The sequence below is a fragment of the Hyperolius riggenbachi genome, chromosome 1, assembly GCF_040937935.1.
Source record: "Hyperolius riggenbachi isolate aHypRig1 chromosome 1, aHypRig1.pri, whole genome shotgun sequence".
NCBI lineage: Eukaryota > Metazoa > Chordata > Amphibia > Anura > Hyperoliidae > Hyperolius > Hyperolius riggenbachi.
In genome coordinates this window covers 579,171,308-579,192,323 of record NC_090646.1, presented here as the reverse complement: position 1 = coordinate 579,192,323, position 21,016 = coordinate 579,171,308, and positions in this window count along the sequence as shown.

The following is a 21,016-nucleotide window of genomic DNA, read 5'->3' as shown; positions in this document are numbered from 1 at the left end:
AGTGATGGGAAATCCGGCTCTTTAAGCATCGGAATTTTGTGGTCGGCCGGCCCTCCACCATGTGGTCTGGAAAAAAAAAAGGCCCTCCATGCTCGTGAAGTTGGACAGCACACTGCTAAGGTCTTGTATATTTAGCCCCACTCATGACCACGCCCACATGCTGTTGTGATCGTCCTCTTTTTTGGAAATCAAAATATGGTCACCCTAACCTGGCTTCACTACAGGACAGTTACTTGACTCAAATGGTAACGGAACCAACTAGGGGGAATGCGTTACTGGATCTGATCATTTCTAATAGACCAGATAATTTATCAAATGTGCAGGTTCAAGAACATTTGGGAAATAGTGATCACAACATGATAACGTTTGATCTGGTGACTGATAGGCTGCAGGGCAGAGGGACCACTAAAACTATGAATTTTAGAAAAACTAAGTTTAATCAACTCAGGCAGGCACTAAGTTTGGTGAACTGGGATAATGTACTACAAGGGGAGGACACTGAAGGGAAATGGCAAGCTTTTAAACTTATTCTCAATCAATATTGTAGTATGTATATCCCATATGGAAACAAAATGTCTAGAAATAAAAAAAGGCCTCTATGGATGAATAGAAAGGTTAGAGATAAAATGAAGAGGAAAAATAATGCCTATAAGGTCCTAAAACAGGAGGGGACTGAGGCTGCGTTAACCAATTATAAGGAGTGCAATAAAAGTTGTAAAAAAAAAAATTAGGCTGGCAAAGATTGAAGCTGAAAATCAAATTGATAGGGATATCAAATCTAACCCAAAGAAGTTTTACAAGTACATTAACTCTAAAAAAAGAAAGGTTGACTGTATAGGACTCCTAAAGGATGTGGGTGGGAACTCAATGGTGGATGATCACGGTAAGGCGGAGTTATTAAATGCTTTCTTTACTTCTGTCTGCACAAGGAAAACATCACTGTTGCAAATTACAGATGCAGAAGAGTCTCAATCTTCCAACTGTAATATTAAATACTTAACGCAGGAAGAAGTGAAGGCAAGACTAAATAAATTAAAAATAGACAAGGCACCTGGCCCGGATGGCATGCATCCTCGGGTCCTAAGGGAATTAAGTTCAGTTATAGATAAAACCCTTTATCTTATATTTTGTGACTCTCTTTCAACTGGCAGAGTCCCAGTGGATTGGCGTGCAGCACATGTTTTCCCATTAAGAAGGGCAAAAAATCAGATACAGGAAATTATAGACTTGTAAGCTTAACATCAGTTCTATGCAGGGGCGTAGGAATAGGCCCTGCAGCCCCTGCGCCCGCGGGGGGGCCCGGCCCCCCCCTGGGGCCGTTTTGTGGGTGCTGGAGGGGTGGCAGCATGAGGGGAAAGCCTTGCCCACAGTCGGCGGGGAGAGGGGTAGTTCCCCCCTCTCCCTCACCTCGGGGCTCTCCCCTCTGTGCTCCCCTCCAGCTCGTAAGTGTCTGTGGGGCTGTGGTGGGCAGCGAGCGGCGGGCAGATACATACCTGCTTCCGTGCGTTCCATCGGAGACTTCTCCCTCTAGCGGCTGACGTCACTTCCGGAAGTGACGTCAGCCGCTAGAGGGAGAAGTCTCCAATGGAACGCACGGAAGCAGGTATGTATGTGCCCGCCGCTCGCTGCCCACCACAGCCCCACAGACACTTACGAGCTGGAGGGGAGCACAGAGGGGAGAGCCCCGAGGTGAGGGAGAGGGGGGAACTACCCCTCTCCCCGCCGACTGTGGGCAAGGCTTTCCCCTCATGCTGCCACCCCTCCAGCACCCACAAAACTCCGAGCGGGCCCCAGGGGGGGGGGGCATATTACGATTTTCTGGTGTCTGCTGCCCACATTACGATTTTCAGGTGTCTGCTGCCCACATTGTGATTTTCAGGTGTCTGCTGCCCACATTACGATTTTCTGGTGTCTGCTGCCCACATTACGATTTTCTGGTGTCTGCTGCCCTCATTACGATTTTCTGGTGTCTGCTGCCCACATTACGATTTTCAGGTGTCTGCTGCCCACATTACGATTTTCAGGTGTCTGCTGCCCTCATTACGATTTTCAGGTGTCTGCTGCCCTCATTACGATTTTCAGGTGTCTGCTGCCCACATTACGATTTTCAGGTGTCTGCTGCCCACATTACGATTTTCAGGTGTCTGCTGCCCTCATTACGATTTTCAGGTGTCTGCTGCCCTCATTACGATTTTCAGGTGTCTGCTGCCCACATTACGATTTTCAGGTGTCTGCTGCCCACATTACGATTTTCAGGTGTCTGCTGCCCACATTGCGATTTTCAGGTGTCTGCTGCCCACATTGCGATTTTCAGGTGTCTGCTGCCCACATTGCGATTTTCAGGTGTCTGCTGCCCACATTGCGATTTTCTGGTGTCTGCTGCCCACATTACGATTTTCTGGTGTATGCTGCCCACATTAGGATTTTCTGGTGACTGCTGCCCACATTGCGATTTTCTGGTGACTGCTGCCCACATTGCGATTTTCTGGTGACTGCTGCCCACATTGCGATTTTCTGGTGACTGCTGCCCACATTAGGATTTTCTGGTGTCTGCTGCCCACATTACGACATTCTGGTGACTGACTGCTGCCCACATTAGGATTTTCTGGTGACTGCTGCCCACATTACGATATTCTGGTGACTGCTGCCCACATTAGGATTTTCTGGTGACTGATGCCCACATTGCAATTTTCTGGTGACTGCTGCCCACATGGCGATTTTCTGGTGACTGCTGCCCACATTGCGATTTTCTGGCCCACATTACGATTTTCTGGTGAACACTGCCCACGTTACGATTGTCTGGTGAATGCTGTCCACGTTACGATTTTCTGGTGAACGCTGCCCACATTACGATTTTCTGGTGAACACTGCCCAAGTTACGATTGTCTGGTGAATGCTGTCCATGTTACAATTTTCTGGTGAACTCTGCCCACATTACGATTTTCTGTCCCACATTACGATATTCTGGTGAACGCTGCCCACATTACGATTGTCTGGTAAATGCTGCCCACGTTACAATTTTCTGGTGACTGCTGCTCACGTTACTATTTTCTGGTGACTGGTGCCCACATTACGATTTTCTGGTGAACTCTGCCCACATTATGATTTTCTAAAGGCCCACATTACGATTTTCTGGTGAACTCTGCCCACATTACGATTTTCTGGCCCACATTACGATTGTCTGGTAAAATGCTGCCCACTTTACAATTAATTTACAGTGAAACGCTGCCCCATTACGATTATTTGGCACCTATGGGGGGGGCCCCATCCAAATATTCGCAGGGGGGCCCAGTGATTTCTAGTTACGCCCCTGGTTCTATGCAAACTATTTGAGGGGTTACTAAGAGATACTATACATGACTTCATAGTAGAAAATAATCTTATTTCTCAGCATCAACATGGGTTTACTAAAGACAGGTCCTGTTTGACTAACATGCTCAGCTTTTATGAGGTAGTGAATGCTAATGTGGATATTGGAAATGCTGTAGATGTGATATACTTGGACTTTGCAAAGGCCTTCGACACTGTTCCACACACAAGTCTGGTGCAAAAGTTGAGGATGCAAGGACTGGGGAAGAGTCTGCGTGCATGGATAGAGAACTGGCTAATGGACAGAAAACAAAGAGTTGTGGTCAATGGATCATACTCAAAATGGGTGACTGTTAGCAGCGGGGTCCCACAGGGGTCTGTACTGGGTCCAGTGCTCTTCAATTTATTTATTAATGACCTAGTAGATGCAGTAGTAAGCAACGTTGCTATTTTTTCAGATGAACCAAAATTGTGCAGAATCATCAACTCTCTCAGGAAGATAGGGACATATTGCAACTGGATCTGGATAGGATGGCTATATGGGCACATAAATGGCAGATGAAATTCAATGTTGAAAAATGTAAAATCATACATTTTGGTCGTACCAATGGTCTGGCACCATACAAAATAAATGGGATACAGTTGGGGAGATCAAACTTGGAGAAGGACTTAGGAGTACTCATCGACAACAAGTTAAATAATCGTACTCAATGCCAAGCCGCTGCAGCTAAAGCTAACAAAATGTTGGGATGCATTAAAAGGGAAATACAAACTAGAGATGCTAACATAATATTGCCCCTGTTTAACTCTCTAGTAAGGCCACATCTGTTATATGGAATTCAGTTCTGGGCACCACATTACAGGAAGGATATTGCAGTTTTAGAGCAGGTGCAGAGACGAGCAACAAAATTGATACATGAGATAGAAGGTCTCACTTACCAAGAAAGGTTAGATAAACTGGGTTTATTTAGGCTAGAGAAAAGATGCCTTAGAGGGGATCTTATTAACATGTATAAATACATCAGAGAGCAATATAAAAGCTTGGCAGATGACCTTTTTGTCCCTAGGCCTTCTCAAAGGACTAGAGGACATGATCTGTGCATGGAGGAAAAACGTTTTAGCCATTTATTTAGGAAAGGGTTCTTTACAGTAAGAGTGATTAAGATGTGGAATGCATTGCCACAGGAAGTAGTTATGGCAAATTCTATACCTGCATTTAAAGGGGGCTTAGAGTCTTTCCTTGCATTGAAAGACATCCGAGGCTACAATTACTAGGTAATGCCCAATGATGTTGATCCAGGGATTTTATCTGATTGCCATCTGGAGTCGGGAAGGAATTTTTTCCCTTTTGGGGCTAATTGGACTATGCCTTGTAAGGGTTTTTCACCTTCCTCTGGATCAACAGGGATATGTGAGGGAGCAGGCCGGTGTTGTACTTTGTTCTCTGGTTGAAATCGATGGACGTATGTCTTTTTTCAACCCAAATAACTATGTAACTATGTAATATGGAGACTTGCTTGATTTGGCCACTCTCCCTAGCACCTGCCTTTATCTGTTTAAAGAGAACCTGTAAGAAAAAAAAGAGCCCCTGGGGGATACCTACCTCGGTAGGGGGAAGCCTCCGAATACCAATGAGGCTCCCTCCGTTCCAGCGTTGTCAGCCGCCGAAGATCCTGCTGGGCTCCAGGATAACAATTCTGTGAGAGCCTCACACAGGCACAGTAGCGGCTCTCGTTTGGGCTCAGGCAGAAATAGCCGAGCCTGAATGGATCCGCTCACACAGGGTTGTTATGATCCAGAAGCCCAGCACCAATGACAAGCTTGTCAGCTTATTTTCGGCAGCTGACAGTGCTGAAACAGAGGACGGGGGAAACCTCATTAGGATCCAGAGACGTCCCCATCCTGAGGTAAGTATCCCCAGGGGCTCTTTTTTTTTCAGGTTCACGCACACCCGTGAGTATCTGAATGTCAGCTACTGTGGCTTAGCTGTGAGCCGTAGCTCTCTTGTACTGTACATGGGCTAATACAGGCCATTTGTAATAAATGATGTGCTTTCAGTTTTTCTGCTCCCTTGTTAAATTGGTAGATGCATTAAAGGCTCGTTCACACCTAGGGGCGTTTTTGCCCTTTTTTCAAGCGCCGGCGATTTTAAAAATCGCCCTAAAAAGCTTGTGCAATGATTCCCTATGAGAGTGTTCTCATCTGAGCGGCTTGTTTCCCATCCGCTCAGCAAAGCTCTGCCTGCACGATTTTCTGAACGTTTTTGCTCAATAGAAGGTATAGGGAAATCGCAAAGCACTTGAAAAGTGCTTTGCATAGCGATTTCCCCATCGCTCCGGGTCACAGAGTTCACTTCCTGACGCAAAAAGAAGCCGAATCGCTCTGCAAAAGTGCTTTTGAAAAACCACAGCACCCACCCGAGCGCCGGGAGGGGGAAAAATTGCCCACACAATCGCAAATCGATGCCGTCATCGATTGCGATTTTAGATGTGAACAAAGCCTGAATGTATGTTGTCCTAAAAGGTTTAGGTACCCTTTAAGGACAACATACATTCAGGTGAAAGTAAAGTGCCCAGTTTAACTTACCTGGGGCTTCTTCCAGCCCCCTGTAGTCCTTCTGGTACCTCAGTGTCGTACCGCTCTGTTCCATTCAGCCGTTGTGCCCCTCCGAAAACTGGTTGGGGGCAACTGCACATGCACGGCCTCTCAGTTGCATTCCCATGGCCGGGAGATTACAGCGAATGTGCAGTTGAAAGTTCTGCAAATTGCGAAAGCGCAGAATGCTCCCAATCAAAGAGGCACGCAGTTGGAGAAGAGCATGCAGCTTTCGGAGGAGCTCAGCTGCTGAATGTAACAGAGAAGATCGGTGGCAAGGGACCAGAAGGACTCATCTGAATCAGCTCTGACCTGTGTCACATGGATGGTGAGAGATTCACATTCAGCATTCAAACTTCTTTAATGCTACAGGTGCTACATGTAGGCTGCAGTCAGAAAATTATTAACCTCTTAAGTACCACAGGTTTACACCCCCCTAGTGACCAGGCGATGTTTTACAATTCAGCACTTCGCCACTTTAACGATTTATTGCTCGGTCATACAACTTAGCACCCAAACTAATTTTACCTCCTTTTCTTGACACAAACAGAGCTTTCTATTTTTTTCTATTAATTAAAATTGAATATTTTTTCCAATAAAAAACCCTATTTCTTTTAATTAACCCTCCCCTTCAATTGGTCCTACACTACACTACACTACACATATCTGGGCATCAGCCTATGTATATGATTAGATTGGGAGCTGTTGGGAGGCACAGTTAAGTGACTAGGCTGTCCCCTTTGCAGCGCTGTACAAATGTTAATTGCCTTTTTTTCTGTATTTCAGCCTGCCAGCTCCTATCGCGTCTTGCAGGCTGATTATGGATACCTGCTTTGTTTACAAGCAGGGAACGAGCGCGAGCTCCTTACTAATCCTGCCCACCTCACTTTCACCTTAATCGGCGTTAGGCGGTCCCCAGCAGGCCATTCAACCACCACCCATCAGCATGAGGCGGTCAGGAGGTAGTTAAGATGAATTGGGGCCCTAGGCAAGATAGCAGTTTTTGGCCACAGCTGATGGTCACCTAGCATTTTTAGTAAGATTGAGTGGTGGGTGGCAGGGCCGTGCAGAGGGTCATAAAGTGGGGGGTGCTTAAATTTAAAAAAGGGTCCTCCCCCCCCAAAATGCACAATAGTACCAACAAGTGGTGTAGGACATTTCCCCGAACACCCTAGCCGTGCAGTGATGTGACTTTTTACAGACAAAAAGCCCCCGAAAAATCTGAACACACAAAATTTTGAACGGACAGGGGTGGAGTAAGCAGCACACTTAAGAAAACTTAAGAAAAGTTGTGGGTGGTGCTAAAATGTGGCCATTGTTATTATGTATTTATATAGCACAGATCTCTTCTGCAGCACTTTACAGAGTACATAGTCATGTCTCTGGCTGACCTCAGAGGTGCTCACGATCTAATAATAATCCGTAATGCTACCACAGTCAGTCTAAAGTCCTACCATATTATTATTATGTATTTATATAGCACTGACATCCATTGCAGCACTTTTTGTGTCAGAAAGACTGATTGTATGATCATTTCCAAACTGCTTTTGATTGAGAAATGGATCGATTTTGTATAGCACTGATCTCAAAATCGATCACTTTCTTGATCGTGCAAAGCAGATCGGACATGCTGCAAATATTTAAATGACCAAACTGATGCAAAAATTGCACAGTGTTTATCAGCCTTTAGACACCTGTGTTGGGCTGGAAGTTTGTCTTTCTGCCTCAATCCTATTACAAATGGAGCCTGCGTGGAACCAGGAGTCACAGCATGCCCTGTCAGATCATGCTGAGGAGTTGCAACTCATTCAGTTCTAAATATTAACTGTACTCTCAGGAACTGCAAGTCTCAGCATGCTCTGACAGGACTTGCTGGCCCATGTTTCCAGAGGCATGCCACAATTAGTATTTGCCTCTTAAGGGTTAATAATGCCTTGCTAACACAAATGGCAGGAGGAGAGCTGACTGACCGAAGGTCAAGGCTAGTCAGAGGAACATTAGGCTCACATCAGCAGGCTCTCTTCCCTGCATGAATCCTGTGTGACCTGTCCCAGTAGCGTCTCCCAGCAGCTAGGAGCCCCCACCTTCTGCACTGCAGAAAGTTGTCAACTCACGTGCTTACAAAACAGACACGCAACCTCTAGTGAGGGGAGAGAGGAGGAGGGGGTTAGGGACCATGGTTTAGGACGACGTAGGCTGCTGTGTGAAATGAATGCCTATACCTGAGCCTCTTCCTACAGTTCAGCCACTCCAACAGAATCGCCAGGCTGCCACACGTGGAGGCGAGGCAGGAGCTATATAGCTTCAGGGAGCGGTGGAGGTGCGTGCAACAAATCCAGGGCTGCGCACGAGGAGAGAGGGAAGGCGGAGCTTCCGTGCAGAGCCAATCATACATCCAGAATTTATTGCTGGCTGAAGAAACATGTGTACTAATGAGGGACAAGAACGGGCAGCCTGATAATGACTAATTTATACACTGCCAATAGAGAGAAGGGACCTATTGTAGTTGGTCACAGAGGGGGTGCTTGAGCACCCAGAGCACCCCCCTGTGCACGTGCCAGGTGGGTGGCATCCACTAGATCCATAGACCTTTTCTCCAGGCCCTAGGCAACTGCCTAGGATTGCCTGGTGAATAATCTGGCTCTGGCTTCAGTCCTCTTATTTACAATATCTTATGAGATAAACAGTTGTATCTATAGCCCAAATATTAAACAGGACTTTCCTAGGATTATGCTCCCAAAACTAAGAGAAAAGTCAAAAGTCTTGTATTTCTCTCTGAGCAGTGAAAGTAAACATTTTTACACACAGGGAATGCTTGGGAATGTTTTCAAATGTTCTTTTCTGTATCTAAGAGAAGTTACTTACATTTTAGTTTTGAGAGCATAATCGTAGGAAAATCTTGTTTAGGATTGGGGCTATAGATAAAACTGTTTGGTTTGCCTTTAATTCTGCACACAAATTAAAACCTATTGATTTGTTGCCCCAAAGTGTGATTAGGAACGTCTAGTTCCTGTTTTCCTGCTCTCTGAATTTTTATGACGTGGAAAGCTTCTGACTGGCGACAACTCCCACGTCTACATTCTAATGCTGCACCTTCTCCAAAGCCCCAAATAAATGCAGGGAACACAAACCTCGTCCCGTCACGTATTGCAGACAGCAAGAGCTTCTGATTTAGATAAGTGTTCCTGTCTTGCTTTGTTCATTAAAATTCAGTTACTGTTGCATAGAAACTAATCTTTAAAAGCAATTATCCTGCGACTGTTATAAAGAATCCCCAACCAGCTGTTTCATTCCCAAATTCTTTGTGCAGTTGGGATAAATTAATCTCTGTACTTAGTGTTCAATTGAACCTCCTTGATATTATCTCAACACCTGCAAAACAAAGGCCTGAATGGAGCTACTGATTGGGCAGCACTTAGGATTTCGGGATCTGGGTTTTTTCTTCCTTCTGCTCGTCATAGGAATATTTAATGTGTTGTGTTCACACACTTCTGAGCCATTTATACACTGCAGATCATGTCATATGTGTGTCTTTCACGTGACTACATGGTGACAGCCTCATTTTTTACCTGTTATCTGTGACTGCTCATAGACCCAGAATTTAAAATCAGTAAATGAGCTGCAAAATGTGCAGAGCAGAATCATTTGTTCAAACACTGTGTACACTGCTAGTAATGTGGAGGCAGATCTCATAAATTGCAACCTGTGTCATGTTCTTAAAGTCATTGGGAATTGTTAATAAAAAAAACAACAACAGATACTTACCTAGGGAAAGGGAAGGCTTTGGGTCCTAATGAGCTTTCCCTCTCCTCTCCCGATCCCCGTTCCAGTGCAGGATCTCCTGTAGCAGTATTCGACCAATTAGGTCAAATACTGCTCTCTCCGCAGCCGAAGGGAGGCTTTAAAAGTCTTTAGGAGCCCGAGTGCTCCTGGAGACGGGCCGCTCCATACTGGAGATGCCTGTCTTCAGGAGGACTCGGCTCCTGAAGACTTCCGAAGACTTCCAAAGGATTTGAACGGAGGAGCTGCCGCCGCAACAAGGGCATCAGGAGAGGAGAGGGAAGGCTCATTAGGATCCAAAGACTTCCTCCTCCTTAGGTAAGTATATATTTTTTTTATTTTTTATTATAGACTCCCAATGACTTTAAAGAGAATCTGTAATGAAGTGCCCCCCCCCCCCCCGGGAGATACTTACCCCGGGAGGGGGAAGCCTCTGGACCCTAATGAGGCTTCCCCTGTCCTCCTCACCCTCCGGGATCCCACCCTGGCAGCCCCACGAACACTGGAGATGTAAACATTTATCTACCAGGATCCAGTGAAGGCGCTGTAGTCACTTTCCAATTGGCCTCAGATGGAAATGGCCAAGCCCAATCAGATACTCTCTACTGAGCAGGGAAAAGGGAGCCATTCATGCACAAGTGGCTCCAGCTTACTGCACTGGTGTGGCCGTGCTCTCATGGGCGCAGTATGGCCGTGGTTATGTTTGAAGAGGAGTGCAGTTCTGAGGGTCCATGAGGGGCAACTGTGCTTCGGAGCCTCTTCTTAGGTGCAGGTGCCGGTTCTCTCATGAAGCAAAGTGAAACACTTGCATCAGGCGCAAAGATCACAGGGGCAGCATGTTTGTACTGTGTGTTTACACTTACAGCATACAGTCAGAGTAGGAGGAGAAGCAAGAGGAGAGCGAAAGAGGTGAAGAGGTCATCACTGGGGAAAAGCAGCTTGTTGTGCTGTGTGAGGAGTCTGACAAAGAGAGGATGGGGGAGGCAGGAGAACAGCAGTGCTTCATTTGACTTGCACAGCAGAAGGGAGTAGGTGGCACTGCTGTCCTGACTGAGGAGGAATGAAGGACAGCCGACTGGCTGAGGGAGAGCAGTTTGTTTGTCACAGACTCGTAGCCAGTCAGTGTTTTATTGTGTTATGCTGCAGCATGTCATGTCTCGAGTTGTTTCATATGCTCCCTTGCTGACTGAGAACATTAAATGAAGCAGAGCAAATTGTAGGGTGCTGTGCAACCATTCCAAATCTGAAAGGGGTGGGGTTGGGGGAGCATCCTCATAAGTTTGCCTCAGGCAGAAAAAGGTCTAGAACCAACCCTGCTTAGGTGTGTATGTGATTTTTGATGCTGTATATTGTGTGGAGTTACCATTCTGCACTACTATCTCTACCTTATGTGAAGATCTGTTGCAAAACACAAACTTTTTACAACAGAAACAAAAACTCTTTTAGTATGAAATTGAATCCGTTTTATTCAGTTGTACATTCAGCATATTACATCACATTCTGATTCCCAGTAGTTTTGCTGCAGTTCACAAACATGACAATATTTTCATGAGAAAATGAATACACTTGTTGCTCTAGTAAATAGAAACCAGCTGCCATTCAAAAGAGAAACATCACATGATGCCTGATGCTGGCCACACATCTGGTAACTGAATACAGTTTATACATTTTTGGCCTCTAAAGCTTCCAGCATGAAATAAATAACTAAGAACATCACACAATATGACTGTCCAAAGTTATACATTATTTATATCAGACGTAAATGGAAGGCCATGTTTTCATACATTGTTTTTATGTAAAATACAGCTATTCCAAAGGGATCCTAACAGAATCTGATATCTGGCCATGTCACAGCCTGCTGCCAATCACACCGGTAGTCCGCGTGTGCAAATAATATAGCACCATTTATTTTTGGACAAAAGCGATATTTCTTTAGAATCTGATACCATTGAAGGCGACGTGGGAAAAAGATGCCAGAGAGACCCTAACCAAGGAACAATGGGACCAATCCTTAGAAAGCCTAACGAAGGCCAGAATGCAATCCACCAACTTGGAGGTCTCATTACGAGTTCCCCATCTATCTGACCGCTACCAAATGACATGCTATGGATAGCACTAGATCTCCGTTCTGCTTTAGGGCCTGCGATGTCTCAGGCTTGTTCTACCATACCTGTTGGACTTGTCCTGTAGCCACAACTTCATGGCTTAAAATTTCCAAGGAAATAGAAAACGTACTAAACATTAAAATAAACATGGATCCAAAAATACTGCTCATGGAGATAGCACCTGATACAATTCCACATGCAAAGCATAAATTAATACAATTCATTGTGAAATCAGCTCAAACACACATTGCAGCTCAATAGAATAAGTCAAATGTAATAGTTATGATGTGCAGGAAAAGGAATGCTGCTCTTGCTGATCGAGTAGATCATGATCATGAAGTATGGGATCCATGCGTGACCTTTCAGGTATCGCCGAGTTGCTATTCACTTGTACATATGGTTCTCTGACATCGATTCTACCTGCCATTCGGGGCCAGTGCTACCATGTGGGCAAAACTGGCAATTGCTCCAGGGTTCCAGCATCCATAGGGGGCCTCCAAGAGTCTGCCACCACTCCCTTAACCCAATCCCCGCAGCGTTACGGAGGCAGTGGTGACAGGCACACTCTCACTTCCTCCGATTTCCAGGCCTTGCAGCTCCATCTGTCTTCTCTTTAGTGTTTGTGCTCTGCACTTCCCCCTTCTCAGTTTTGGTTCTAGTGCCTGTTGTGAGGAGCAGGAAGTGCAGAGTAGCAACAGTAACTAGAAGGCAGACAGGACTTCCAGCACCTGGAACTCGGAAGAGTTGACTGTCTGCCTTTCATAACTGCCTCAGTATCTGACAACTGTACTAGGGGGGTGGAGGGTGAGTGTCAGGGGGCGTCCTGGTTACTTTTGCCCTGGGGCCCCAGTGTAGCTAGAACCAGCCCTGCTGCCAATATACAGACTGGTACAACATTTGCTGTAGTCTTTACTTTAAAACTACCTATCTGAAGATATGCTTGCTTAAAGTGGACCCAAATTAAAAATACAAGATTTCAGAAATAAAATCTATTTTCTAAATTATTATAATAAATAGCAGCCTTTTTTCAGCTGCATGATGACAAATGTAAAATATTTTACATTTATTGGAGGAACCCCTCCCTTTCTTTCAAATTGCCGGGATTTTTCCGGCAAACTGGTGGAGTAGATGGTGTCCGGCAATGGATGAATTGCTAATGGCTGCCCCCAGTATAACCCTAGCTATGAAAAGAGAAGGGTGAAAAGCATGCACTGAAATGATCATAGATTTTAAGGAGTGTTTATTTATCTTTGTATGTGTCAGAGTGGTGCAACTAAATATTTTTCATTAAAAAAATGTTTGGTTTGGGTCCGCTTTAAATATGAGTTCTGAAACTACTTGGATTGCCTTGACTTTATGAAGTTACATTGTTATAATGTTCTTTTTCACTGTACAATCTTTGTAAGGGCTCAAACCCACTAGAAGCCTTTTCTAAGCACTAGTAATTTGAAAAAGCTCTTGCTAATGCAATGCTATGGGGGATTTTTTATAAAATCACATCGCTCAAGTGGGATCACAGCCATAGCATTACATTAGCAAGAGCTTTTCAAATCACAAAGCGCTCAGAAAAGCTCTCCTAGTGGGTTCCAGGTCTAAGGACTGGTTGATACTGCAAGAGCTTTTTGTAAGCGATTGAGATCTTAATAGCTTTTGCTAATGCAATGCTATGTGTGTGTTCTCACTTGAGTGATGTGATTTTATAAAAATCACCCATAGCATTGCATTTTCAAATCACTAGCACTAAAAAATTGATTGAAAATTATGGCTTTTAAAGCTTTTCACATTGTTGATACAATCAATAAAATAGATTTTGAAACTAGATTTTGCTACAGAACTAAAAGAATCTAAAGAGATTTCTGTGAGGACAGACATCTTAGAGCTGACACTGAATACAGATATGTCTGAATGCTAATAATACATGCATGCTGCAGGGCAGTGACTCAGTGTGTAGTTATACTAATGAAATCAGAATAAGAACCCCAGAGCTTGTACCTTGAATAAAATCGCCATCTGTCACAATTTAATTTCAATCTTCACAGGCTCTCTTTAACTTTTTCTTTACAGTCCAAAGCACGATCATTAAAGAAGTTTAAATTATCCATTTAAGTTGTAGTCTTGAAAAATATTATATATATATATATATAAGTTATGTGTCAAATTTTAGTTTAACTTATGCCACCCATGACACGGGCTGATTTGAACTAACATCCCAGCCCAGCATGCTTTACTCCTGGCTGCACAATTGGGGGCATCACAGTTGAATACAGCAGGTTAGGCAATCAATATTTACAGTATTTATAGTTGATCACACAAGGTTGCATTCATACCACACAGCATGCAGAAACAAAAAAAAAAAGGGGGGGGGGGGCATAAAACAATTTTCCTTCCTGTCATCTATATCAGTCTATTCTGGAACCGACTGATGGGTAACAAAAAACTTACAACAAAAGCTGAATCCCACTTGCAAGCTATTAAAGTAGACCTGTCACAAACATGGACAGATCAGATCATACAATAAAATAACATTTATAAAGTGCTTTTCTCCCATAGGACTCAAAGCGCATAGATATGTCTCAGATCAATACAGGGTTGCAGGCTGGACTCTGTTACAGAGGAAATAGGCAAGGGTTCATAAATGCCAGGCTAAATTATGTGGCTTTTCAGTTTGGACTTAAATGCTTCCTGGGATGGAGATCTCCTGGTTGGGTGTGGCAGGGAGTTCCAAAGTGTAGGGAAAGCATGACAGAAGGCTCTGTCTCCAAAGGTTTTAAAGAGAAACTCCGACCAAGAATTGAACTTTATCCCAATCAGTAACTGATACCCTCTTTTACATGAGAAATCTATTCCTTTTCACAAACAGACCATCAGGGGGCGCTGTATGGCTGATATTGTGGTGAAACCCCTCCCACAAAGAAATTTTGAGTACGTACTCTTGGCAGTTTCCTGTCTGTGAACCCTGTTGCATTGTGGGAAATAGCTGTTTACAGCTGTTTCCAACTGCCAAAACAGCAAGCAGCAGCTACATCACTTGTCAGCAATAAAAATGTCACCATGTGATAAATGTCAGAATATAAATCAGGGATTTACAATGGGCAAACACTGACTAAATCATTTATACATAATTATTGTAAAAATGAAGCACTTTTTTATTACATTATTTTTACTGGAGTTCCTCTTTAAGGTGGATTCCAGGGGTGACCAAGTTATTAGATAATTTTTATCTGAGATTGCTCTATTTCGTCTTTTCAGATGCATGGACAACGCATAACATGCATTATTTGTTTACATTTCCAATGCTTAAAATGGGTTGTGACAGGCCAGACACATTTTTCTCTTTTTTTTTTTTTTTTTTTAATTCAGTTAAATACATGGTACATGGTAGCCCTGCTACAAATACAAACAGAACATGGAGTGGGATAGCATTCTTCTAAATGACAAACTCAAAAGTAATAGATTTCTTGTAATCTGGTCTAAACACAGGTAATGTGTAATAGTCTCACATTTAGCCATCTTCCCAACACAATTATAAATTACAATGATAAAGAAAACCTACAAAAGATTTATGTTTCATAGCTCTGCTTGTCATGCTGCAGAGTCCTATTCAGAATATGTATACATTTTCAAATGATGTATTTGTGCAGCAAACTGACAGGACTAATTAGTATTTTTATGTACAATAATATCCAGTTCCATCGTGTTCCATGGTGCTGTATAAAGTAAGATATATATTTAAGTTAGCTTGCGTTTTAGGACTGAAATAGTAGATTACAAAGAAGACAGTAGTTATAATCTATACACATGGAATTCACATCATTTATTTTAAAATAAAATATATACATACACCTGGAACAAAAATCTGACATAGGATTGGATCACATGACCATACTTATAAAAGTATATGATACAAAATATTTTTTTTGTCATGATTTCCCTTGTAAAGATGATATCGGTCATTAAGGGTCATTCACTCACACAGTGAGGGTTAATGGCTGCAATCTTCTCCACTGTAACACTGGATTACTGGAGGCAACTACAATTACATTAAAACCTGTTCAGTAATAAGTGTTTACTATTTACATCTAAAGGATTGGCACGGTGAGGAGAACTTACTTTCTGAGACATTCCAGACTGAGAAATGGCAAACAAATATGAAATAGATTTGATACGGTAATAAACCGTGCCTTAGCAACAAGGGGTACTGAGGTTGTGACTACACCCGGGCCCCTAGATCAGAGAAACCACCTATGGGCCATCCATTAGCTCTTCAATTGTGCTGTGCTAGTAAAGATCTCTGCTATTTGTGCCTTGTCATCTGTTCTGTGGTCTTAAGGAAGTACTGGTTATTTCAGTGTAACTTTTCTTTGTGTCCAACACCCAGGTCTATTGGCCTGGAGGTCTTGTGGGTAACCTGTCTCTGGACCCAAGACCCAGGCTCCTGGCCTGCAGTCTGGACTTGTGGGTAACCTTCCTCTGCACCAAAGACCTTGGTCTACAGGTTTTGTGGGTAACCCAACTCTGTATCCAACACTCAGGTCTACTGTACTGCAGCCAAGGCTTGTGGGTAACCAACCTTCTCACACAAGACTAAGTCTACTGGCATGTTGGTAACCTGTCTCTGTACCAAAGCCTCAACTTTACTGTCCGGCAGGACTTGTGGGTAACCTGCTACTGCACCTAATACCCAGGTCTACGGGCCTGCAGGACTTGCGGGTGGTTTATAGATATGTAATCTTCGTCTTAACTAAGAATTCACATCACCTGAGCTGGAAGTTTTCTTGCGACTTAATCATTAGCATCCAAAATGTTATTTGCCCCTTCTAAAGAACCGGCACAGGCTATGGGAATTCTACTTCCTGCTGAGCAAAACATTTACCCAATTTTGGAATTTTATAATCTCTAGTGGTTTGCTACAGTTGCTACTGGGATTTGCGACACTTCGCTAGGGTTAAGTGCAATTAGACTGAAAACTTATTTATCATACACAGGACAAAGCCATAAAATACATTATGAAGCAGATAACCTCCAGGTAATACAATAATAGCAGCTCCTGCATCTGAGAACACGGAATAACTAACATATGTACATATTTTCATCTCTTTACTTCCCACAGAGCCTGTTTTGGTCATTTGGTCTACATTTAAAAAAAAAAGTAGCTGCCACACTAGTAGCCAAGTCTCCAGGTGAGCTGGAACTGGCCTAGAAGGTACACGGGAGGGCCCCACATATACGTGAGAAAGGCCAGGAATACAGTGGCGGCTGGCAGATCAATCAATCTAAAAGCATTATACCAAAACATTTTGTTTTAATAAGAAACAATTTCATGTGATATTGGATGAGCCCAGGCAAGTCACAGGTAAGATGATCATGCACCCCACTTACTTCCAAGGGCTGTGTTTAGCCCATCCATCATCACACTCTCCTTACTAAATGATACTCATGCTTTTATTCGATTTAGATAGAGTGGGGAAGGCTTACAACTTCTGTCACGCTTGAATAAAAAGGGGAGGTGAGGCAAACCGTGAGATCAGTATGGTCTATTATGTAGCAGCTTGTTGCAGAAGACAAGAACATCAATTAGAGTGGGTTACCATCCAGGAAACCACTGTAAATGCAGCTAGGAAGGTTAAACCCAACCCCACTCGGGTTTAAGAGGTTAGCCTCTGTAGTAGCAAGAAAGGTGGACAACAACTAGACAGAGGCGCCAGAAAGCATAAAATACACTAAAAACAGTTTAAAAGTGGGAGGCAGTGGTGGACTTACCTCCCAACAGATGACACAATGGGTCTATTTCAGTATAGAACACAATTTTATTGGTATTTTTACTCCACTTTGTTGCAACACATTTCCCGAGTCGAACCCGCTTCCTCAGACAATAGGGGAGTGACTTAGAGATCACTCTCAGTGTGTGGGCGCCTCTGTCATTCTTCATTACGGTTACAGGGTCACATAACAGGAAGTGAGATTAAACTTCTCCAGTGGGTAAACAAATAGTACATTTTCCTTAAAAGGCTTTCCTCACTTCCTGCTCTGGCAACAGGGTCAACAGGAAGTGAGGAGATTTAAAAAGACCATAAAAGCTCTACAGATGCTTCAACCATTGCCGACTCTATCCAACAATAAATAGAAAAAATGAGTTTATGTTCTTTTCCTATTGAGAAAATAAAGGGAAACCCCTATACTCATCAGCAGCCAGAGTCATCAGGTATTGTGTCCTGGGAAGAAACAAGATGCCTGACTGTGTACATTGATATATTGTCTGGGTAAAGATGATAAAATTACATTGTATGCTGCTGAAAAGTGATAACTGTCACGCCTGCTGACTGCTTGCAAAAAATCAAAGTAATCGCTGCACCCAATCATGTATAAAAACATCTAAAAGGCATTCACTATAAATAAATTGAAGAATCCATACTCTCTTTATGAAATACTAGTTAGGCATAATCACTGAACACTTTTCTTTTTACAAATACAGTATAATATACGGTATATAGAGAGGAAGAGATTACATAGGAGTCAGACAGCAATATCAGGTAGATTATCTGAGCAGCTACCAGCAGACTCCTGCATGTGCAGCACTGAACAATGCTCCTCACTGCCAGTCATTTGAAAGCAGGAGTCCTCTGAGAGTAGCAGAACATTTTTGCACTTATAATAAAAGTTGAAAAGCTGCAGCCTTTCTTTTTTCTTTTTAAATTGTGATTGTGCTCATAAAACACATACTCTGTAAAGCCTAAACAGCTAAGGAAATGCACTGAGGCTAAGCACTAATATGCTTTACATGGAGTACTATATATAAGCAGAGCCTGGCTAAGCTGTTATAAAGTCTAAAGATAAAGAACTATAATTCTAACAATCTCGCAGCATTATTCTACCCACCCTTAGGCTTTAGTGGAATAGGGCGGGGCTTAGACCCCCAGGATGTCCATACTGCTGTTAGTTAGGCCTCTTTTCCACAGACTGTTGAGCTGTGTGCTCAGCAAGCAGTTACTAGGTGGCATTGAGCAGTTACCAGACAGCAGTGAGCAGTTACCAGGCAGCAGTGAGCAGTTACCAGGCAGCAGTGAGAGTTTGAGAGGCATTTCACTGCCTATCAACTGTCCGTGGAAAAGAGGCCTTAGTCTGAGAGTAAAATATCAATCCAATAAAGGCTTGTATACTGGAAATAACTCACAGCCAGGATCAGGTACTCAATGAGATGCTAATAATTTCAAGCAGATGCTAATTTTTATGTTAATTTTATGCAAATATATACAGCCTAGAATTAGGCCGACTACTGTATATTGATCAGTTACTGCATTTCATTGGACTAGGTTCAAACGGCACACATTTCCATAAATTGTACATAACATTTGCCTCAACTCTAAATAATTAGCATCTCGTTGACCATTTCTAGTCAGTCTCACAAAACCAGTACAGACCTAACAGCAGATTGGATTATTCCTCAATCCACGGAAAAGCCTCTTTAATAAGAAAGTCATTGGTCATTGTACAGACACATTATATATTAATACCAATATGCATCACACACCGATATATAGACTTTCACATAAAAATAGAAATATATCCCAGATATCACGTAGCAATAAAGAAATCATTTAGTTTTGCTTTATACAAAATGAACACTTGCACGAGTTTACTATATACCGTAAGAACATTTGTTCTGAAAAATATTATCTGATAATGTACAGAAACAAGGCTGGCAAGAAAACACTGAAAGCCCAGCATTTTTCAGAGGACAGTTGGTCGATTCTCCAGGTTGGTTCATACACGGTAGTCGCCTGGCATCGCCCGTGTCCATTACATCTTCTGTGTCTTGTAAGATCGCGTGGCGATTGGCGGAGCGGTCACCTTTGGCTTTGCCACCATAGATCCCTTTTCTCAAATTGAAATAAATCTTTAACATTAACTCTAAGAAAAGTCATTGCACAGTGTCGTATTCTCTAAACTATGTGCAAGTCTGAAGTATAGAATACAAAAAAATAATGACGACATCAAATCTTTTATCTAACCAAACCTCATAGAAATCAACAAAGATGCTCAGTTTTGTATACAAGCGTATTGTGCCATGTAAAATGTACACACAATGTTATAATAAGTTAACAAGCAAAATGCAGTAAGATACAAGAAATTACCAGACTACACTCTATTGTTTGAGTTGAGCATTTTAATATAATGTCATCAGTGATTGTGCTCCCTTTTCCACCAATAGACACCTGGGAAACTTTGCTTAATAGTGTACCTTAACACAAGTGAAAAAAAATGGAACCAGGAAAGCTACGTTAGGACACATTACGCCCTTAAAGGATCACTGTTGTAAAAAAATGATAAGAATTAAAATTACACATTAGAAATGATGCATGATTTGCAAATTGTGTATGCAAATGTATGCAGCTTAACCACTTCAATACTGAGGGTTTTTTCCCCTTCTGTACCAGAGCAATTTTCACCTTTCAGCACTCCTTCTATTCATTCATCTGTAACTTTATCACTACTTATCACAAGGAAATGATCTACATCTTGTTTTGTTTGTTTTTTTACACCAATTAGACTTTCTTTGGTTGTTACATTTTGCTAAGAAATATTTATTTCTAAATGCATTTTAACAGGAAAAATAAGAAAAAAAAATGGAAAAAAATGCATTATTTCTCAGTTTTTGTCTATTATAGTTTTAAAATAATACATGCTACGAATTAAAACCCACACATTTTATTTGTACATTTGTCCTTTTTATTAAAACGTTTCCTTAGTTCAATGTATGGTGCCAATATTTTATTTGGAAATAAAGGTGCATTTTTTTCAATTTTGTCATCCATCACTATTTACAAGCCCATAATTTCATAAATAACATTAATATACCCTTTTGACATACACATTAAAACGTCCAGTCCCTAAGGTAAGGTCTTTTTTTCCCTTTAATATGCATATCATTTATTTAGGTAATTAAGGGAGAGGGTGGGAGGTAAGGGGTTAATTTTAAATGTAATGGTGGGTCTTTTAATAAAAAAAAAATGAATGTAGGTGTAATTTTACTATTTGGTCACAAGATGTCCTCACTAGAGATGGGCGAACAGTTTGGCTGTGTTAGCCGAACTGTTCGGGCTGCCCAATCTGTCATTTATCTATGCCTCTTACTACTTCCGGGTCGCAATGACCCGGAGTAGTACGTCTGCGCTGCCCAGCGGAGCGCGTCCTAGCGACGCGCTCCCGTTGCCGGGCACTTTCTGCGC